Here is an 8,434-nt window from a genome sequence, read left to right as displayed (position 1 = left end):
GCGGCTCCGAGGAGCAAACCGAAGGCTGGAGCTGGAGTCCGGCGGCCATCTTAGCCGTGAGCACGCTGGCCCCAGTGCCAGCCCTGAAGGCCGGTGCACCGGAAGTGAGCCCGCCCCTACCGGAAGTGAGCCCGTAGGTCCTAGGACGCCGAGGGGGCGGGGAGACAGGCAGCTTGGGGACCCGGATTGAGCCCTTGGGACCCGGATGGAGGGGACTTGGGGGACGCAGCGACCTTGGCGGCGGCTGCCCGGGCACCCGGGCTTTGTGCGGCTCAGGGCCCGCGGGGAGCCGCAAGGCTAGGCGATTCGCTTTCTATTTATAGCTTGGAGTGCAGGGGTGGGGGAGGGGAAGGAGGCGGGCGCCCGGACGTCGTGGTGGCCGCCGCCCGTCAAACCTTCCCACTTCCGGTGGCGTGACCGCCCCGAGTGCCGGTTCCGGCCGGCGCGATCGGGGGCTCAGGGCGTTATCACTTCCGGTTCCCCATCCGCCCCGAGTGCCGGTTCCGGCCAGCGCGATCGCGGGCTCGGGGCGTTCTCACTTCCGGTTCCGCGTCCGCCCCGAGTGCCGGTTCCGGCCAGCGCGATCGCGGGCTCGGGGCGTTCTCACTTCCGGTTCCGCGTCCGCCCCGAGTGCCGGTTCCGGCCGGCGCGATCGCAAGCTCACGGAGGGCGGGACGCGCGGCCCCAGCCCGCGCCGCCCAGGACGACGCCCCCGCCCGTCGGACCCAGCTCCCCAACCCGGGCAGTTTTGGCCGCTTTAGGGCGCCCGTGGAGGGGGGCGGGGGGGCCTCTGCCGAGCAGGAGGCAAAATGGCGGAGCGGAAGGACTACAACTCCCAGCAGCCTTAGCGGCGGCGAACTCTGCGTCTGGGCGGAGCTCGCTAGAATGACACCCGGGCCAGCCAATGGCTTCCAGCGGTCGCAGACGCGGGGACCATTCAGAGGCGCGGGGGGCGTGCACTTCCGGTTTCGGAGGTCGGGGCGGAAGTGGTTTCGAACCGCGGTTCACCCCGGCTCTCTCCTTTTAAACAATAAAGCTGAATGACCTCATTTTTCGGACCTAAATTATCATTTTTCTGTCGTCTGTCGGCCATGTTGCCCGGTGTTTTGAAGGTTCAGCCCCGGGACTACAACTCCCGGAAGCCTCAGCGGCGACGACGCTCTGCGTTAGGGCGGGGCTCGGCTGAGTGACAGGTCCTCCAGTCAATGGCTTCCCGCGGTCCTAGACACCGGGGCCAATCAGACTTCGGTGGGCGGGCACTTCCGGTTTTGGCGACTCGGGGCGGAAGTAGAGTACAACCGCGCTTCCTCCCGGGTCACTGGTTGATTTTCTTCTATAAAAGCTCAATGATCTCATCTTCGGACCCAAGTTATCATTTTTGTTTCACCATTTTTGGGCCGTATTTCCTGGTTTCACATTGTCCGGCTTCGCGGGAATCAGTCGGCGGATCGGGGGGGACTACAGCTCCCAGAAGCCTCTGCGCGGGCGCGCTCAGCTTCTGGGCGGGGCTCTTCTGATTGACAGGTCCGCCAGCCGCCGGCTTCCCTCGGTCTCGGACTCGTCAGCCAATCAGACGCGGTTTGGGCGTGCACTTCCGGTTTCGGAGGTCGGGGCGGAAGTGGTGCGGACCCGCGGTTCACCCCGCCTCTCTTCTTTGTTTCTTTTAAAAAAACTTCAAAAATCTAAATTTTCGGGATTTTAATTTTTCTCATGTGTCGGCCATGTTGCCTGGTTTCACATTGTGCGGCCTCGCTCTGCCTGCCCCGGGCGGAGCGCGCGGACTACAACTCCCAGAAGCCTCCGCGGCGCCCGCGCACTGCGTCCGGGCGGGGCTATCCTGAGTGACAGGTCCCCCAGCCAATGGCTTCGCGCGGTGTCCGACTCCGGACCAATCAGACGCGCGGTGGGCGTGTCCGTGACTCCCGCCTGCAGGTCGCCGCCGCGGTTGTCGGCAAAGACGTAAAAGGTCGTGAAAGCCCGGCGTCCCCGACCCGGACGGTGAGTGCGGCCCCCGGGCCCGGCGCCAGAGCCCCGCGCTCCGCCCGCGGTGTAGACGGCGGCGCGCACGGCCGCACTTCCGGTCCCTGCTGTGTCCGAGCGGCCCGCGGAATTCTGGGAAAAATCTGACACCCTGGTGGTGGTGGTGGGGGCCGGGCGCCCTCGTGTCCCTCGGAGCCTCTGTCCGCGGGTTCGAGCCTTGGCGGCGCCACTTCCGGTCGGACGGAGGCCCCCCTCCCCCTCCCGCACCGGCGGCCATCTTGGGAGAGGACGGCCATCTTGGGTGTGAGACAGCGGCCATCTTGGGAGGGACCTGCGGCCATCTTGGGTGTGAGGTGGCGGCCATCTTGGGAAGGGAGCAGTGGGGTGGACCCCTCCCCCTCTGCCAGCCTCCATCTTGGAAGGGGAGGGGGGAGGCCCCTCCCTCCCCCTCCCCTCCCTCCTCCTCCCCCACCCCCACCATCTTGGAGGACACCAGTCCTTAGAAGACCCCTCCCCCCCTCCCCCGTTGCCCGGCGCTGCCGCCCACCGTGAACTCTCGCGACACCAGGAGGAGCCCGGGAGGACCCGGCCGAGGCCGCCAACACAGGAGGGGAGCGACAGAGCCGTGAGTGCATGCAGCGGCCATCTTGGCCTCCTTCTCCCCCCGGCGGCCATTTTGGCCACCTTCACGCCTTGGCGGCCATCTTGGCTACTGTGTCCCCTCGGCGGCCATCTTGGCCTCCGTCTCCCCCCGGCGGCCATCTTGTGTCCTCCACGATGCCTCTGGTCTGGCGGGGGCCGGGTCCTCCCGGGTGACGGCGCCGTCCATGTCCCGGCCCCGCAGAGCCGTCTGTGCACAGCCACTCGTCCTCGCCCGACCCCCTGACGCCCGGCAAGGACGGGGCCGCGGTGCCCGCCAGCCTGGAGGGGAGGAGGAACAACGAGACCAACGAGGTGACCGGCCCGGGGCTGGGGGGGTGGGGGGGGTGTCGAGCCACCTCCCAAGATGGCTGCTGGCTCCCAAGATGGCCGCCATCTGCCTCCCAAGATGGCCACCGTCTCACAATATGGCCACCGTGACTCGCAATGGCCGCCGTCTGCCTCCCAAGATGGCTGCCGTCTCCCAAGATGGCCGCCTCCCGGGCCACAGCAGAGATAGACAGTGAGAGAGAGAGAGACAGAGAGAAAGGTCTTCCTTTGCCGTTGGTTCACCCCCCCAAGATGGCCGCCAGCTCCCAACATGGCTGCCATCTCCCAAGGTGGCCACCATCTTACTCCCAAGATGGCCGCCGTCTTCCCCTAATGTTAAATACTTTTTTTTTTCTTCTTAATGCAGTCAAACTCCCAGAAATCCTCGGGAAGACGTCGTTTTCCGAGAAGAACCTGAAGGCCCTCCTGAGGCACTTCAACCTCTTTCTGAGGTAAGGGCGTCATGGCCGCTCCCGTGGGACTGTCATTATTACATAGGGGTTATTACATAGATTATTATGTAGAGATTATTATTACACAGATTATCATATAGAGAGTATTATATAGAAATACATAGAGATAATGTAGGGATTATTACATAGAGATTATTATAGAGATTATTATGTAGATATTATTTTACAGATTATTATACAGTGGTGATTATGTAGAGATTATCATATAGAAACATAGAGATTATATAGGGATTATTACATAGAGATTATTACATAGAGATTATTATAGGAATATATAGAGGTTACATAGACATTATATAGGGATTATCACAGAGATTATTATACAGAGATTATTGGAGATTTACACACAGATTATTATGGAGATTATTATGTAGAGATTATTTTACAGATTATTAATACAGGTTATTATGTAGAGATTATCATATAGGAATATATAGAGATTATGTAGGGATTATCGCATAGAGATTATACATAGAGATTATTATAGAGAGATTATGTAGAGATTATTAGAGACTTACAGGTTATGTAGAGATTCTCATATAGGAATATATAGAGATTATCACATAGAGATTATTATACAGAGATTGTTATATGGAAATATATAGATTACATAGGAATTATTATATAGAAATTATTATATAGGGATTGTTACATAGAGATTATTATATGGAGATTATTATACAGATTGTTAAGAGATTAATATAGAGATTATGTAGAGACTATTTTACAGATTATTATATAGAGATTATTATATAGAAATATATAGAGATTATATGGGGATTATCACATAGAGATTATTACACAGATTATTATGTAGAGATTATGTAGAGATTATTAGAGATTTACAGATTATCATGTAGAGATTATTATAGAGATTATTATATGGAGATTATTGTAAAGGAATATATAGAGATTACATAGAGATTATTACATAGGGATTATCACATAGAGATTATTATACGGAGATTATTATAGAGATTATACAGAGATTATGTAGGAGAATCCCGTAGAAATCGTTACAGAAGAATACAGGAATCCTAGAGATTATCATGTGGGGATTACAGAGAAATCCTGAGGGAAGCCGTTAGGTGGAGATTATTACATGGGAATCGTGTAGGAATCACGTGGGAATTATTTAGGAATCGTGGGAATTACTAGAGATTATTATGTAGGGATTCTATGGAGATTGTTACGTAGAGATTATACAGTATTAAATAGAGATTATACAGTATTAGAGATTATTATACGGAAATAGGTGATTATTATATAGAAATTACCGTATAGAAATTAGAAGAGATTATAGAAATTATTCTATAGAAATTATTATGTGGAAATCGTCACATAGAAGTTAAATAGAAATTATGTAGAAATTATAAAGTGTAACATAGAGATTGTTATGCAGAAATTATTATATAGAAACTACCATGGAGAAGTTATTACATAGAAATTACTGTAGAAATTATATAGAAATTATGAGATTATTACACAGAAATTACTATAGAAACCATATGCAAATTATATGGAAATTATGTAGAAATTATACAGAAATTATCATACAGAAATTATGTGGAAATTATTCTATAGAGATTATTCTATAGAAATCATTATATAGAAATTACTATGTGGAAACCATCACATAGAAATTGTTATAGACAAATTATAAAGTGTTATATAGAGATTATTTTGTAGAAATAGATTGTTATTATATAGAAATTATGTAGAATTTATTACATAGAAGTCATATAGAAATTATTAAATTGAGATTAATACATGGAAATTACCATAGAAATTATATGCAAATTATTATGTAGAAATTATACAGAAATTATGTAGAAATTATTCTGTAGAGATTATTCTATAGAAGTTATATAGAAATTATTATGTAGAAACCATCACATAGAAATTAAATAGAAATTATTATAGACAAATTATGAAGTGTTATATAGGGATTACTATATAGAAATTACCCTATAGGAAGTATTACATAGAAGTCATAGAAATTATCACATACAGATTATTAAATAGAAATTATTATATGGAAATTACATAGAAATTATTATATGGAAATATAATTATATAGAAATTATATAGAGACTATTATATTGAAATCTTAAACATCATAGAAGTTGTTATACAGGAATTATTATCTAGAAATATGTGGAAATCATATAGGAAATATATGGAAATGTAGGAATTATGTAGAAATTATTCTATAGAGATTATTGCATAGGGATTATAAATTATGTAGAGATTATTCTATAGAAATTATTATGTGGAAATCATATAGAAGTTATTACATAGAGATTATTATATAGAAATTACCATAGAAATTATATGGAAATTATTATGTGGAAATTATACAGAAATTTTCACATGGAAAGTATGTGGAAATTATTCTATAGAGATTATTGTATAGGAATCTATATAGAGATTATGTGGAAATCATCACACAGAAATGAAATAGAAATTGTTATGTAGGAATTACGAAGTGTTATATACAGATTATTATATAGAAATAGATTGTCATGACATAGAAATTACCACATAGAAGTTATTACATAGAAATCCTAGAGATTATATAGAAATTATTAAATAGAAATTATATAGAAATGATCACATAGAGATTATTATATAGAGATTATGTAGAAACCATCACATAGAAATTGAATAGAAATTGTTATATGCAAATTATAGAGTGTTATATAGGGGTTATTATATAGAAATTACCCTATAGAAAGTATTACATAGAAGTCATAGAAATTATCATATAGAGATTATTAAATTGAGATTGATACATGGAAATTACTATAGAAATCATATGCAAATTATTATATATAGAGAGATTATACAGAAATTATCATATGGAAATCATGTAGAGATTATTCTAGAGATTATCCTATAGGAATCATAATATAGAAATTAAATAGAAATTATGTAGGAATTATAAAGTGTTATATAGAGATTGTTATGTAGAAATAGATTATTATTATAGAAATTACCACATAGAAGTTATTACATAGAAATCCTAGAAATTACGTAGAAATGATCATATAGAGATTATATAGAAGTTACGTGGAAATCATCACATAGAAATGAAATAGAAATTGTTATATGCAAATTATAAAGTATTATATGCAGATTATTATATACAAAGATTATTATTACATAGAAATTACTATATAGAAATTATTACATAGAGATCATATAGGGATTATTATATAGAAATTATTAAATAGAAATTATTACATAGAAATTACCACAGATATTATATGGAAATTATTATATAGAAATTATGTAGAAGCCATATAGGAATTATATGGAAACCAAGTAGAAATTATTCTATAGAGATTATAATGTGGAAACCATCACATAGAAATGAGATAGAAATTATTATGTAGGAATTATAAAGTGTTATATACAGATTATTATGTAGAAATAGATTATTATATAGAAATTACCACATAGAAGTTATTACATAGAAATCCTAGAGATTATATAGAAATTATATAGAAATGATCATATAGAGATTATTATATAGGGATTATGTAGAAACCATCACATAGAAATTAAATAAAAATTGTTATATGCAAATTATAGAGAATTATATAGGGATTATTATGTAGAAATAGGTTATGATTATATAGAAATTACCATAGAAATTATATGGAAATTATCCTACTGAAATCACTATAGAAATCACTGTAGGAATTATAGGGAAATTATCATATAGAAATTATCTAGTAGAAATTATTGTGTAGAAATCATCACATGGAAATGAAATAGAAATTGCATATGCAAATTATAAAGTATTAAATAGAGATTATTATGTAGAAATAGATCATTATTTAGAAATTACCATAGAAATTATAGGGAAATCATTCTGTATAAATCATATGCAAATTACCACACAGAAATTACAATATGCAAATTACATGCAGATTACCACGCAGGAGCCATTGTCCTCCCGCAGACGTTGTGGAAGTTATTATTATAATCATTATTATTATTAATTAGTGTTATTGTTCTGTAGAGATGGTATGCAAATTATCATATGCAAATTGCGCGCCCGCCACAACCTCACCGCCCCGGTTTCGCTCCGTCCCCAGGTTCCTGGCCGAGCACCACGACGACTTCTTCCCCCCGGTTGGCCCCAGGGCCCCGAGCTGACCACGTGACCACGTGACCGCGCGGCCGCGGACGTCCGGAGCCCCCCGTGCCCGCGGCTGTGTGCGGCGCTTAAATAAAACGCTCGTGTATTCGATCAACACACACGCTGCAGGCTGGGTCACCCCCCCCCACACACACACACACACACACACACACGTGGCCGCGATGGCCGGAGCCAAGGAGACGGCGGCCATCTTGGGAGTGGGACGACAGTGCACTGGGTCCCTGCCCCGTTCCCACAATACACTGGGGTGCCTGCTCCATGTCCCACAGTGCACTGGGGCCCCTACTCCGTATCCCACAGTGCACTGGGCCAAAAAAAAATACCCCCAAAAAAACAAAATTGTTGATTTTGTGCCATTTTGGACAAAAACAAAAAATACCCCCCAAAAATGATAATTTTGTGCCATTTTTGCAAAAAAAAAAAATTGGTGATTTTGGGCAAAAAATGCAAGAAAAAAATTGCACATTTTATGCCATTTTGGGCAAAAAAAAAATTGCTTATTTAGTGTCATTTTGGGTAAAAAAAAATTGGTGATTTTTGTGCCATTTTAGCCAAAGAAAAAAATTGGTGATTTTGTGCCATTTTGGTAAAAAGTGCCAGAAAAAAAATTTGATTTTGTGTCATTTTGGCCAAAAAAAAAAAAATTGGTGATTTTGTGCCATTTTGGGCAAAAAACGCCAGAAAAAAGAATTGCAAATTTTGTGCCAATTTGGCCAAAAAAAAAAAAACCCGAAAAAAATTGCTGATTTTGTGCCATTTTGGGTAAAAAAAAAATTGTTGATTTTGTTTCATTTTCGCTAAAAAAAAATTTCTGTCTGCGCTCGGGCCTCCCAGGCTGCCC

Source organism: Lepus europaeus, chromosome X, assembly GCF_033115175.1.
Source record: "Lepus europaeus isolate LE1 chromosome X, mLepTim1.pri, whole genome shotgun sequence".
Classification (NCBI taxonomy): Eukaryota; Metazoa; Chordata; class Mammalia; order Lagomorpha; family Leporidae; genus Lepus; species Lepus europaeus.
Note: the sequence above shows the minus strand (reverse complement) of the source record.